Here is a 14,941-nt window from a genome sequence, read left to right on the forward strand (position 1 = left end):
TTAGGCAGATGAACAGTATGGCTCTAATCAGCAAGCTCTTTCTTGGTGTCTGTCAGCACCACCATAGCATCCACTGGTAAACCTTTGGACCAATGAGGATGTTCTTCAGGGGGAAAGAGGATCTTGTCTGGTTTCTTGGGGATTGTATCAACCACATCAGGGTTCTTCCAGGTGCGATGCACCACAAGCTGAACCAACTTGTTTGCAGGCGGGGTCACCCAGGAGGCAGATGGTCGAACACGAAAGGCCTGCAGGAACACGGATTCCTCAGAGGAAGGATTTTTGAGCTTCCAATCATCCTTCTGTTTCAAGATCTCCAGGATGTCTCCGAAGGAGACATCATCAGGGGGTGATCGTGGGGACCCTTCCCCTTCATTGTAATCCATATCCCCAGTGAGGGACTCCTCAGGGGAGTCCACATGCTTCCTCTTGCATGATTTCTTCCTAGGAAGCTCCTCAGTGGGAGCTTCTGAGGAGGACCTGGAAGAAGGGGCACCCTGCAACAGGGTCTCCTGTGACTTCCGTGCTCGATCCAGGATGGTGGCCTGTGACAGCTGCAGCACAGGGGGAGGACATGGGGATTTCAATGCTGAAGGATTGCTCACGGAGGCAAGAGCCCTCTCTATCACCTGGAAAGCAGGGCCACCCAAAGAGGGATGGGAGCCAGGAACTGAGAAGGACAATCTTGGAACCGGAGTCACACCCCACTCCGTTAAGCTCGCTCCCAGGAGTGGAGCCTCAAGCTGGACAGGTACTGACAGGGTTCCTGGTGCCATGGATGGCTCTGTAGAAAAAGCCGGCGCCAAACTTGTAACCGAGAAGCCCGCAGCCCAATCCTGGGTCTGAGAAAGACCCAGTCCCAATGGAACCAAAGGCCAAAGGGTTGACTCCGGGGCCGAAGTGAGGTCCACTATTGGCAATGAAGCGAAGGGTTACCTATGCTGCAGCCAAAGTCATAGATTCTATCTTGAAAAAGTATGTGATAAGTGAACCACAAATTTCCAAGGATTCTTGGTCTTTTTTGGCTACTGTCAACAATAGTCCGTACAGTGCCGACAGCCATTTTTTGACGATCGATGTAAAGGATTTGTACTCTTCTATTCCCCATGTTGTAGCATTGGATTGGATTCCGGCCATGATGAATATCAAACAAGCCCCCACCAAAGAGATCAACATAGTTAGTGAACTGTTAGATATCATTTTGTCTTGCAACTATGTAACATTCAATAATAAGTATTTTTTTACAATTGATTGGGGTACCTATGGGTTCTCTGTGTGGAGCTAGTGTGGCGAATTTGGTAATGGCTTACTGGGAAAGGGAGTATGTGTTATCTAATCCCTTTGTCCAAGACCAGATTACGATGTATACCCGTTTTTTAGATGATATATTTATCATCTTCAAGGGGGACTTTTGGAATTTTTCAATTCATCTACAAGTTTCCTTAAGTTCACTTCTTGTTTTGCTACAAACAGGATAGTTTATTTAGACGTGGACCTGGAAAAAGATAATGTTCACGATAACTATATAGCTAAGATCTACCGTAAAGAAACTTTTTCCAATAGTTATTTACACTTTGGAAGTAGCCACCCTTTCCAACAGAAGAGATCCATAGTCAAAGAGCAACTGGTGAGGGCGGCCAGGATGGCAAGGATAGTGATTTTATGGAGGAATGCGAGTTTATGACCAGTCTTTTCCTAAATAGAGGTTACCCTAAGGGGTTAATCATTGACCTCTGTATGGAAGTTCGCAATAAGAGGGAGAGGGGTTTTTACTCACCCATATTAAATCAATCTACCAGTGGTCAAGTAGAAATCAGTCCTGGCCAGGTATCTAGGGTATTTCATCCTTGCAGTTTCATTCTAACATACAGTCTGGACGCGAAATATATTGTTTCCATTGTCTGTAAAAATTGGGGTCTAGTGACACTAGATGGTTTAGTTCAAACAAAGCTGACAGAGTCCCCAAAGGTAATATTTAAAAGGGGTTTGAATATCAAGAGTTTACTTGAAATGAGACCGAGGGTTCCAAACAATAGATCAGGCATGTACAAATGCAATATGTGTAAGTATTGTAGATATATTCAAACAGGCTCATTTTTTGTAGTCAATGGCACCAAGTATAGTATCCAGGGTAGATTCAACTGTGGCAGTTCACAAGTTGTTTATCTGGCCAAGTGCGTACATTGTCCAGTTTTCTATATATGAAAAACTGACAGAAAATTACAGGAACGCTTGTATGAACACTTGTATGCTATCAGGAAGGAAAGAATGGAGAACGCCTTGGCCAAACATATCAAGGAGAACCCCCACCATGAATTTGTTTTTACAGTAATAGATCAGTTAGTATCGGAAAAGAGAGGGGGTTCGGAATCTCTGAGGTTGGAGATGAAGGAACTGGTCTGGCAGCTTAAACTTAACGCTTGCCACCATCCAGGGTTAAATGGTGCATTATCCATAACATGTTTACTAAAATTGAGGAGTATGAAAAGATGAGTTTTATTCAGCAGTCTTAACTAAAGATGTATCTATAAGATGGAAGGCTTATATAGGGATGGTATTGTTCCACTTCTTAGTGTTTTTATGGTAGTTTTCTCTACTATTTTGTAAAACTATTTTTTAGAAGTGGGATATTTGTTATGTATAATCATTATGGAGTATAAGGTGCGTGTTAACACTATGTAATTACACCATTTAGGTGGGTTAAGAGAGCATCTTTTAGCTTTAGTTAATTTCACATTATAATACAATGTACGTTTTAAATTTTCATAGTTTTATAATCTAATATATGATAGTTTACGTCCAGTTAATGTGGTGGTCTAAACTGCACGTAATGGCAACTAGTTTATCAGCTGGCGTTTTTAATGTAAACGGTTTCAGATGCATGGTGCGGGCTGAGCGGAGAGTGAACGAGGTATTGTTTTGCCTGTAAAGTTCTCTCTGGAGCTTGGAATTTACTGCATTGATGGTTAATCAGTCACTACTACAAGAAAACGTTAGGAATGTATCCCTAGGTATGTATATTTGACTGGTAACACCTGCACTTGACGACCGCTGATTTTTATGTGAACGATTTTCATGTGAACAATTATTTCAACAGAATATTTTAACAGAATTTTTATTAATATGATAACCTATGACCAACACATGAGGTAGACAGTATGTAATGGCAACAAGTCCATTCAGTGTCTCTTGTGTTTGGCCTTTCCTTGCAAGTAGTTTGAGATGCATGGAACAGATAGAGTGGAGAGTGGACGAGGTACTGTTTTACTGGTTTCTTGTGGAGTGCCGTCAGTAACATTGTAGTCTTCACTGGATTGCACTGATAGTTAAACAGCTACTACCACAACGAAACGGTAGTAATGCATTTTAAAATAGGTAAATCTAATTGCTAAGACCTTTATTTGGTGTCCGCTGATGTTTGTTCATGTGAACAATTAATTTGCAACTTTTTGTAGTTGTGAACGTTACAGCGTCTCTTAAATCAACCTATTGCAAGTTGATGCAATTTATGTTTATCTTTATGCTTTTCATTTTCATGTTTTTTATGTTTATTTTTTTATGTTTCATTGTTTTTAAATGGACTAAGCATGTTTGCTATGATATTAATCAACCACGTGGTAATTTTCAAATAATAAAGGGTTTCGTAAGTTAGTGATGTGTGTTCTGATGAAGTTGGTTAGGTAACCGACGAAAAGCTGGATGTTTTTGGAGCTTAAAAGCTGGATGTTTTTGGAGCTTAATAAAGTGTGGAGAGTATATTCTTTCTTGGACTTGTGTCATCATTAGAGGTTTCTGGTTTTTGGAGAGTTACCGACTAGTTTCCATTTTCGTGGACTTTGGATGGTTGTTTATTTCTCTGGTTTGTCGTGAATGAAGCCGAGGGTGCCGAGAGAGGCATCAGTGCCACGGGCTTCAGAACCTGCAAGGAGGACGAAGGAGGAGAGTAAGATGGAGTCCATGAAGCAGAAAACCCAAGTCCTAGAAGGGATTGAGATTTAGAATCAGAAAGAATCCCCCTGGCCGTCAGCAGCTGGTCCACAAGGCACACCACGTCGAGTTCAGAGAGGCTCCTGGTGGATCTAGTGGATATCTCTGAAGGGGACTCTGGACACTCTAAGAAGGGACTGTAAGCCTGTCCCAAGAAGGGGTTCACAGATGAGGAATATCAGGTCCGTGGTTGTATGTCTAAAGGCACCACCATCTTCATTTTTGAGATGATAAGAGCAGTAGTGTCAATTTGAGTTATCGGAACTGTGGAAAGGCTTGGAGTCGTAATAGGGGTCGAAGTCAAGATTTTTGCATCAGTCACATTCGGTGACATAGACATTGTCAGTGCCGAGGGATTTGGCTTTGACACTAGAGAAATAGACGGTATCGAAGATGGTACAGTAGGCAAAGACTTCTGCGCCGGTGCAGAAAGCTTTGGAATTTTTGGTTTGGACAGTCTTTCCTTCTCATCAGCAGGTAAGGAGGGAACGGAGTGAGGCCTCTTTTTTTCTGTCTTTGGAGGGGGTGAACCCTCCAATGCGGAGACATCCTCTGAGAATGGCGATTTGAGAAGGCCCTTCAAAATCAATTTATTTTTACGTTCATTCAGGGTACGAGAACTAAACCCTAAAGAGAAGGAGCAGGGGGGTTGTACCGAGAGATGAGGCACACCCAAACAAACAGTCATCATGGAGGTCACTATTATGCATTTTTCTCCCACACTACAGGCATTGCTTGAATACTTAAGTGCCCTTATTATCAGACATGTTAACACCAACAAATTCAACAAAACACGAAGAGAAAACAACCGGAGAACACAACTAAGCACACAACTATAGTTAGCTAGAGGTAGAGAGAGAAGATACCAGCGATGGTATAAGAGAATTACCACAGCGGGTAGAGAGAAGGAGAGTAACAGTGATGGTACAAAGATTACTAACAAGTAGTTGGCAGGAAAAATGGAAAGTAGAACTTAGCGATACACAGGTATAGAGGTAACACACTATGTAGAAACAAACTAAACTATTTAGGGATAACAGCAATATCAACATATCAAAATATTCCAAAAATATTAAAGACTAAGCTGAGAGCTGGTCTGAACATGGCTTTACAGCAAACGAAATCTGGGGTAACAGGGAGAAAGGGATTATGGGTAAATCTTAGCTCAATAGCTTTTGGCTGGAGCAAGCTTTGGTATAAGGACTCGGTTCCGAGGGCTTGGAACCAAACCCATCAGTGATGAACAGAATGAAGATTCACATCATCAGATGTGTCAGGTTCCAGTGGTGGATTTAGCCATGGGCGCAGGGGCGTGCCCCTCCTCCTTTTAAAATGTGTTCTTTTTATTTATTTATTTTTTTTAAATCTGGAAAATATACCACCAAAATGGTACATTTTCTGGTTTCAAACTTATATATATATATTTTACTGCACTATGAAAAAGAAAATGCACTATCAGTGAGTTTTCCATTTCATAGTGCAGTAAAAAATATAAGTTGAAACCAGAAAATGTACAGTACTTTTGGCAGTATATTTTTCTGATTTAACTACTGAAGGTGCATCTGTTCTTTGCAAAGAATCACCAAACGTGCCTAAAACATCCAGAGATGAAATTGAAGTTTGCTGTCATCAGGTGATTTTTTTTTTTTTTATAACAATCCTACTCCAACAGCATCTCCCTAGTTTAATTAGGCGTGCTGGTGGGTAAGAGCATTGGGTGATAAGTTTTAAAGAGTTTACTTAAGTTTTGATTATTAGTTTAATTTTAAACAAGTCCAACTTTGAAGAGGGTATAGAGACCTGCCCTTCCAGTGTGAGGGAGTCACAATTGTCAGCAATAAGGTATTTTTTTTTAACTGAAGAACTTCTGAAGTAGGGGTTTTCAAGGCATTAAAGCAGTATAGTTGAGAATGTACCGTGTTTAGCCCGCTGTTGACAGGGCAGGCAGAATTAATCTGTAGTACTTGACTTATTCCTCATGACCCACACAGGTACATATGTGTTGTATAAGACTAGTTAAATGGGCCGCATTTGGAATGGCTGTGCAGACTCGCATCCTATTCAGTGGCTGGATTTAAAGCCATGAGCACTTGACAAGCTGCTTAGCTTGCAGGGGCGGAGAATGCAGTTTTGCCTTGACATAAATGCCAGAGTGGTGGGATTCGAGTTATTTATTTGGGGCCAATCCTCCAGGTTGCCTGAGAAACTTGGGGGAGGGGGGCTTCCAAATGTTTTGGGGGAGTAGCTTGCAAAGAAAAGGTGCCAAAATATAGTATCACTTAAACATTTTCACTGTACTGGTGTAATACAAGTACAATAAAATCAACAAAAGATTCAGTCATGGTGACCCACTGTCTTGGTGCAAAGTGAATGCGTTAAGATTGCTGAATATGCTTTACTTTAGCATAGATTTATTTTGCCTTGCAGTGCAAACCGATTTATGTTTCAACGTGTTTGGGGTGCTTAAAAAGAATTATGGCACATACATATAAATCGCATAGTGGTGCATTTAGCACCTGAACTCGATAGGGACTGTGACTCACACAGTCAAGTGGCACAAGAACATGTAAACACCTGGACAGGGCACAGCCTTAGTATGCACCAAAACAGCACAACTGTTTGTACACAACACTGGTGACAGGGATTTAGAGCTCAAACCAGGCTTTTGTTTGTAAGAGTTTATTTAGGCTGAGGTCAGAGACTGTATTGGAGATGTGTGCTCCTGTTTTAACTGCTTCTTCACATGTTTAAGAGGTAACTGTTGTAAAATGTTTAATTTCTGAGGCATTGTGTCTATCCTGTGTGGAAGCACAACTCCCCATGGCCATATCCCCATGTTCGCGCTTGCGGTTGGCTAGCCAGCAGCTGCCCTCCTTCCTTCTGCACTCTCTTCCTCCATCTTAGAAGCCTCTGTTCAACTCAGCAGGAAAAATGAGGTTTCACACTTTCACTGTTTGGGCCAGCCAAGTCAGTGTTCAGTGCCAGACAGCCCTGTGGCAGAGAGAAAACTCTGTTTGCAAGAGAATCCCGTCAGCAGACAGAACATCTCCACAGGCTATGGCAGGCACTGCAAAAGGAAGGGAAGCCACATTCGCTGTCTCAGCTGAGTTGCAGCTCTGATGTTATGATACAGAGCACGATCTAGCATTTGGTTTCATTGTATTAGCAATAGTACAATGCAGTGGATGAGTGTTATTCTGTTGTAATTAAAATGTCTGTCTCTCTGCAAGTATGTATTTTGCGGGCATTATAACTCTTGACCTCTTATCACAAGAAATCTGAACAAAGCCTAACGTAATGGGGGGATATATTTTAAATATTACTCTTATAAACTTAGAAAGTTGCTAGAATGACAGGATTTGTGTTAACATGCATTTTCTAAAGGATATGAAGTCTGAAACTCAAATGTCTGTCATTATTTAGGGACTTCAATCCTCAGTGATTTGCCAGAAAACCACAAATTTTAGGAGGAATAGACCAAAACATGAGCCAAAAATCAGGACATTCCGTGAAAATCTGGACAGTTGAGGGTTATGGTGTGCAGGAAAAAAAAGTACAGTTGTGTAACTACCATAAATGTAGATGTTCGAGTGTATTCACTGTTGCAGTCATTACACTTGGGGTTATCCTGCTGGCAGGCTACCCGCAGTCGGCCTGAATTCCAAAGTCTTGGTCCGGCATCGGTTGCTGTCGCCTCTTCCCTGACGTCAGTGTGCCAGGGGTATAAAAGATGCAGCCGACGCCATTTTCTTCAGTTTTTCTTGCCCCAGATGTCAGGTGCCCCCACAAGGGTAGGCTAAAAATTATGCCAATAAAAAAGCATGCACTAACATAAGCATTACCTTCATCTACAAGCAAATACACCACATAGGTTGTATAGAATAGAGAAGTACAGATTAGTCTCAGTAAAGAAAGGGGGATGGTGGGTAACCTGGACTGCAACAGTGAATACACTCGAACATCTACATTTATGGTAGGTACACAGCTGTACTATGTTCATCGTGTTTCACTGTTGCAGTCATTACACTTGGGTTGAATCCCAAAGCTGAGGTTGGCTGGCTGGGCCTAAATAGAATTAGGAGTGGCTATGAGGCCCTGCAGAACTGCAGTGGCAAAGCCTGCTCTGGATTTGGAGTACAGAGGTAAGTGGTAGTGCTTTGTGAAAGTGTGCACTGAAGTCCAAGTTGCAGCCTCCAAAATGTCCCTGGTTGGTACTCTCTGGGGATGACTGCAGAAGTGGCTGCTGCTCTGGTTGAATGTGGCCTAATGCCCTTAGGCACTGATTTGCCATGCTGTGAATAGCAGAAATGAATGCAGTCGCCTATCCTTTTTGAAATAGTCTGATTTGAGATAGCTTTTCCTTGTGATCCTGCAGCATATGCCACTAAGAGTTGCTCAGTCTTTCTGAAAGCTTTAGTTCTGTCCAAGTAAAAGCGTAGAAGTCTGCGTATGTCCAAAGAATGCAGAAGTCTCTCCCCCTTACTCTGTGGGTTTGGATAAAAGGTAGGCAAATGAATGGTTTGGTTAAGAGCCACGCTGGACGCTACCTTAGGCGTAAATGTTGGGTTTGTCCTTAGAGGAAACCCTGTCTGGATGGAAAATTATAAAAGGTTCCACAGCCATTAGTGCCTGTAATTCTGAGACTCTTCTTGCCGAAGTTATTGCTAGGAGCAGAGCTGTTTTCCATGAAAAGAATTTTATATCAGCTGTAGTGGCTGGCTCAAAAGGAAGCAGAGTGAGTTTTTCCAAAACAAAATTGAGGTCCCATGCAGGTATTGGTGCCCTCCTTGGAGGCTTTATGTTTTTGGCTCCTCTGAGGTACTGCCTAGGTAGAGGATGTGAAAAAATAGGAGGGTCTGTATTGTAATGAGCTGAAATGGCAGAGGCATGGATCTTAATTGATGAAAAGGATAGGCCTTTGTCCAGCATCTCAGTTAAGTATTGCAAAATCTGAGGAATATTTGGTACAAGCGTGTCAATTCCCTGCGCCTGGTTCCAAGCACAGAATCTCTTCCATTTAGCTGCATAAGATTTTCTGGTGCTGGGCCTCCTGGCCTCCAAAATAACATCCATTACTGCTTTAGAGAGAGGCGCATTCTGAATGGTTACATTATCCGCCATGCTGCCAAATTTAGGGTTCTGAGATGGCTGTGCAGGATCTGATTGTTTGTTGGGTCAGTAAATGAGGAATTTGAGGCAATGTCCAGGCTGGGCCTTGAGACAAGCTCTTTAGGATTGGGTACCAGTACTGGCGGGGCTAGTCTGGGGCAATCGGTATCATTTTTGGCTTCTCTTGTCTCACCTTTAGGAGTACCTTGGGGAGGAGAGGCAGTGGAGAAAAGGCATAAACTGTGAGGGTTTTCCAGCTGAATGATAGAGCATCCACTTTCCATGCTTGCTTGTGATAAGTCCTTGTGCAAAATCTCTGAAGTTGGCAGTTATGAGGGGAGGCAAATAGATCTATGTCTGGGCATCCCCATTCCTTTGTTATCATGCTGAAGATTTGTGGATCTAGTTTCCACTCGTGAGGATCCATGAATTTTCTGCTTAGTTCATCTGCCAGAGTATTTGTCTTTCCTGGCAGGAATTGTGCTTGCTGGTGTACTTGATACGTCAATGCTGTGTTCCACAAAGTCATGGCTTGTCTGCAGAGGGGGTAGGAATGTGTGCCTCCCTGCTTGTTTATGTACCACATGACTGTAGTATTGTCCGTCTTTATCAGCAGTTGTCTTGGATGAAGTAGATCCTTGAAGGCTGTCAGGGCATTCTGAACAGCCAGCATCTCTTTTTGATTGATATGAAGATGCATTTGGCTTGAGGGCCATGTGCCCTGAATACATTTTCCTGTCATGTGGGCCCCCCCAGGCATAATCTGATGCATCTGTTGTTAGTGTTTGCCTGGCTGTGGGTAAAGTGAATGGCTGTCCCTTGTTGAGGTGAGAGGCCTGTGCCCACCATCGAATCTCCTGTTGCAGGCAGGGAATGAGTGAAATAAATTTTTCCAGGCTGTGGCAATGTTGAGTCCAAACACTTTTTAGATACCATTGTAGTTTCCTCATATGCAGTCTTGCATATGGATTTAACAGAATGCAGGATGCCATGAAGCCCAAAGCCTGTAGAATTTTTCTTGCAGATAACTGGGATTTTGTTGCCAACATTTCGAAGTAAGAAGTCAGTTTCCTTTGTTTGTCTGGCGGGAGATAAGCCATCTGGGCAGGAGTATTTAAGCTTGCACCCAGGAATATTATCTCTTGTGAGGGTACTAGATTTGATTTATTTTCGTTTACTGTGTACCCTAGGCAAATTAGCAATCTTTTTACAAACGCCAGATGATTTAGTAAAATGTCCTTGTTCTCTGCTTGAATAAAGCAGTCATCCAGGTAGGGGTATATTTGAATTCCTCTTTGTCTGCAAAAAGCAATTACTGGTGCCAGGCATTTTGTGAAGACCCTGGGCGCAGTAGATAAGCCAAAGGGCAGTGCAGAGAATTGGTAGTGCATTGATCCAGCTATGAATATGAGGTATCTTCTGCAAGATTGTCTGATTGGAACATGCAGGCATGCTTCTTTTAGGTACAAAGTTACAAGCCAAGCCTTCTTGCCCAGCATGGGCAGAAGTTGCTGCAGAGTCAACATTTTGAATTTTGCAACATCCAGAAAAGTGTTTAAAATAGACAGGTCCAGTATTGGTCTCCAGGCTTTGTCCTTTCTGGGCACCAAGAAAAGTCATGAGTAAAATCCTTGTCCCTGCTCCTGTAGTGGAACTCGCTGAATGGCCCCCGTGTCCATGAGGGATGAAACTTGTTTTTGTTCCTCTGTCCATTGATTGTGTGGCAGGTCTGGCATGCCTCTTGCCTTTGGCAGGGTGTGAAAGTGGAACCTGTAGCCCTGAGGCACTATATTCAAGACCCATTTGTCCTGGGTGATCATGTGCCAGTTTTGTGAAAAAAGTGCTAGCTTTCCCCCTAAGGGAGCTTCCAAGGTAAGTGCTTGGTACTGGTAGAGGAAAGTCATTGGGACTGTTTCCTATAAGGTTGAGATTTGTCTTCTCTGCTTTTGGAGGTAGAGGCACCCCATTGTTTGGGCCTGTATGAGCCTTGGGGCTGGGATCTGCCTCTAGGGTGTCTGTATCTGCCTCTTTGTGGCCTGTCTGACATTGGAAAGGACCAATTTTTTGAAGGCCAGTTCCTACTAAACCTGGGAGGCTGTACCTGTAAGAAATCTTTTACTGTCTGCATAAATTTTGCTTTATCCTCCATTTTCTTCAACACCTCTTCTGCCTTAATACCAAAGTATCATGCTGTAATGGAGCATCTAATAATTTTGCCTTAACATGATCAGGCAGATTCTGTTCCTTTAACCAAGCATGCCTCCTAATCACAGAGACTGTTACAGCGGCCCTGCAAGAAGCTTCCAAAGAATCAAAACCACATTGCAAAGTATGTTTTCCCACTTGTTCAGCTGCATGCAATAAATCCTGCATTTCCTTGTTTTCTGTACATTCACTGTTAGACAACATTTTCTATTTTAAGAGAGACATTAAGTATTGCTGATATTTAAGCATATGAAATTGACAATTTAAGGCCCTCACAGCCAATGTAGCAGAGGTGTAAATCTTTTTCCCCCATCTGTCCAGTGCTCTGGAATCTCTGTCAAAAGGGACAGGGCTTTTAGCAGTGGATACTTTGACACCCTTAGGACCCCGAGATATGGTTTCTGGGTCAGCAGCAGGGTTTTTATATAGAAATTTATGGGAATCTGGGACCCTGTAGTACCTGTCTGGCTTTACTGGTGCAGGGGGTATAGAGTCTGGAGACAGGCCGGACTCAGAAAAACATCATCTACAATGTTCAGAACAGGGGGAATAGCAAGGGGCCTGTGCTGAGGAAGTAAAAGAAAATCTCTGAGCCTTTTCTTAGATTCTCAGTAATCCTGGCTCTCCCAATGGAAGTGCTCCCTCATGGTATGCAGGGTTTCCCCAAAAGTGAAATCTTCAGGAGGAGAGGCTGAAGGAATAGATTCTTCAGCATCAGAGTCCTCATAGGGAGGAAGAGAGTATTCCTGATCAGAGGAGGAATCAGAGGAAAGGGAAACCTGATCTGATGTTTCATATTCTGCCTCTTGCCTAGGCCTCTTATCAGGAGGGGGATAGGAACCCCTGATCAAAGTAATAAGGTCTTCTGCCATTTTGAGAATTTGTTTTTTAGGCATGGAAGTCTGTCCTGGAGAATGCTGTACTTGTTTCTTTGTCTTTAGAGCTGTTTTAGTCTTTGGCTTAGAAGCTGAAGATGGCTTTACATACAATTGTATTGGTCTGAAAACACCCTCAGAAGCCGATGCCTGCACAGCGGCTCTGGACCCATCTGAGGGTATATTTTCCGAGGCTTCAATATATTGAGTTTCCAGAAGCCCAGTCGGCTCCACGTGGGAGTCAGAAGCGGCCTGTGGTTCTGCGGTAGTGGGCGTCAGGGGCTGCGAAAGTGCCTCACTGAGAACCGGCAAACCGACAACTAGCTTAGCGGAAGCCTCATCGTCGGTTTTGGACCTCGGATGCCTGTCTTTGTCTTTATCCTTGCGTTTTTTAGATACTCCAGTGGTCGGTTGTTCCGACGGCATTGTATAGTTAAATCTTTGACCGAAGTAATGAAAGGCAAAATCGTACCGACGCTTTATAGTGCATTGGTTAAATCTAGCACAAAACTGACAACAAGCAACATCGTGGTCAGGGCCTAGGCAAGGAATACAGTAAGAGTGAAAATACTTATGAGGTATTTGCTTCCCACAAGAAATACAATTGTTAACCTTTTCTGACATCGGTGTGGAGCAAAAAAAAAGTTTCCCCAATGTGGTACTTAGCTTTAATGAAGACTTCAGATCTGAAATTCTATTTCGAAAATCTCAGGAGTCGACCAACCGGCACTTGCGAACTGCTTTTGCTTCGGGCACCGCGCGGCAATAAAGACTGAAAAAAATGGCGTCACCTGCATCTTTTATACCCCTGGTGCACTGACGTCAGGGAAGAGGTGACAGCAACTGATGCCGGACCAAGACTTTGGAATTCAGGCCGACTGCGGGTAGCCTGCCAGCAGGATAACCCCAAGTGTAATGACTGCAACAGTGAAACACAATGAACATCTTGTTTGCACTTTCTTAAATTTGAATAAGAAAAAAAGTTATGTACTCACCATAACGTTCCATCTGAGTTGTTGTTCTTCATTTGTTTTTACCCTGTGGGTTCCCTGATCCGGCATGGCCGCATATCCAGCAACTGATCCGAGCTCAAAGCTCCTCCCCTACCCATAATGCCCCTGTCTCCTTCCTCCCTTCAGATTGAGTTTGCTGCCCAACTTAGCATCCACACCCGACCCAACACCTTGTCCCATACTAAATGTCAGCATAAGCAAAAAAGGAAGAATAAGAGGCACCCTGGAGGTGACCACATCCTCAACTCATCATACCACCACACAGTCTGTGCAAGGCAGGGGGAAAGAGGGAGGGACAGCTGAAGTCAAATGAAGAACAACAACTCAGATGGAACGTTATGGTAAGTACATAACTTCTTTATCTAAAGTTGTTGCCTTCATTTAATCTTCAACCTGTGGGACAGAGTCCCCAGCTACTAAACATCTGGGAGGCCCTCATGGAAGGATATTCCGGAGCACGGCGGAGCCAAAGGATGCCCTATTCCTGGATATGATGTTCAGCTTATAATGCGAAATGAAGGTGCGAGTTGAAGCCCAAGTGGCCGTAGAAAAGATATCATCTAATGAAAACTCTGGACCAAAAGGCTGCTGAAGTAGCCCTAGATCTGGTGGAATGTGCCTTCACATGACCTGGCAGGGATAAATCCCTAATAGAAAACACCCTAATAATACACTGGGAAATCCAACGGGCAATGGTGACCTTAGATACTGGTTTCCCCAAAAAGGGTTTAGAGTAGGAAATGAAGAGCTGGTCAAACTTGCGAAAGGATTTAGTCCTGTGCAGGTAAAAATGTAACTGTCTGTGCACATCCAACAAGTACAACTTATATTCTCCCTTGTTTTGAAAATTTTGGGAAAAAAACGGGAGATTAAATCACCTGATTAATATTGGACTCTGAAGCTACCTTAGAGAGAAAGGATGGGTTAGTACGCAAGGATACCCTATCCTTATGAAAAAAGGGGGTCTGACTGACAAAGCTTGTAGGTCTGAAACCCACCTGGCAGAAGTAATAGCAACCAAGAAGGCTGTCTTCCAGGACAGAAACTGCAGATCCACAGAGGGTGCAGGCTCAAAGGGAGATGAAACTAGAGCTTGTAGAACTAACTCAAGATCCCATGGCAGCGTTGGGTCATTCACTGGGGGTTGAAAAAGAAAGGTGCCTTTTAGGAAAATTTTGCAAAAAAAAAAAAAAGCTAAGGAAGCCAAATTATCACCTACATGAAAATTAGAAATTGCTGCAAGATGGACCTTGACTGTAGAAAAAGTGGCACCTTGCTGAAAAATCCCTGCCAAAAATTCCAAGACCTCAGAAACCAGGGCAGTGAAGTGATCTAGGGAGTGCTGCAAAGCCCAGATAGAAAAATGTTTCCATTTGCTGGAGTACAACTTTCTGGTGGAAGACTTATGAGTGGCCACCAGGATCTTTTTGACATGGGAAGATAAACCGGGAGTCCTCACTATCATGGGAACTAGAGCAGCCAAGCAGTGAGCTTCAGACTGCCCAGGTCTGGATGGGAAATCCCTGATGGATGAGAAATAAGATCCAGAACTGGATCCAATGTCCATGGTGGAGCCACCAGATGAGACCACAGAGGGGGGAACCAGACCCAATGAGGACAGAATGGGGCAATGAGGATAACTAAGCTTCCCAGCCTACAAGCTTTCTGAAGGAATTTTGGAATCAATGGAAGAGGAATGATAAGCATACAAAAGACTGGGGAGCCCAGCATGAATCAGAGCATCTCTGGGGG

At 43.3% G+C, this 14,941-nt stretch overlaps 1 protein-coding gene across 3 annotated transcripts in view; it reads right to left on the minus strand.

Moving 5' to 3' along the window:
• Positions 1-14,941, minus strand: part of NTAQ1 (N-terminal glutamine amidase 1) — an 868,727-nt gene that overhangs the window by 239,574 nt on the left and 614,212 nt on the right. The window lies entirely within an intron of this gene.

This window comes from Protopterus annectens, chromosome 3.part1, assembly GCF_019279795.1.
Source record: "Protopterus annectens isolate FY-2018-M chromosome 3.part1, PAN1.0, whole genome shotgun sequence".
Lineage (NCBI taxonomy): Eukaryota > Metazoa > Chordata > Ceratodontiformes > Protopteridae > Protopterus > Protopterus annectens.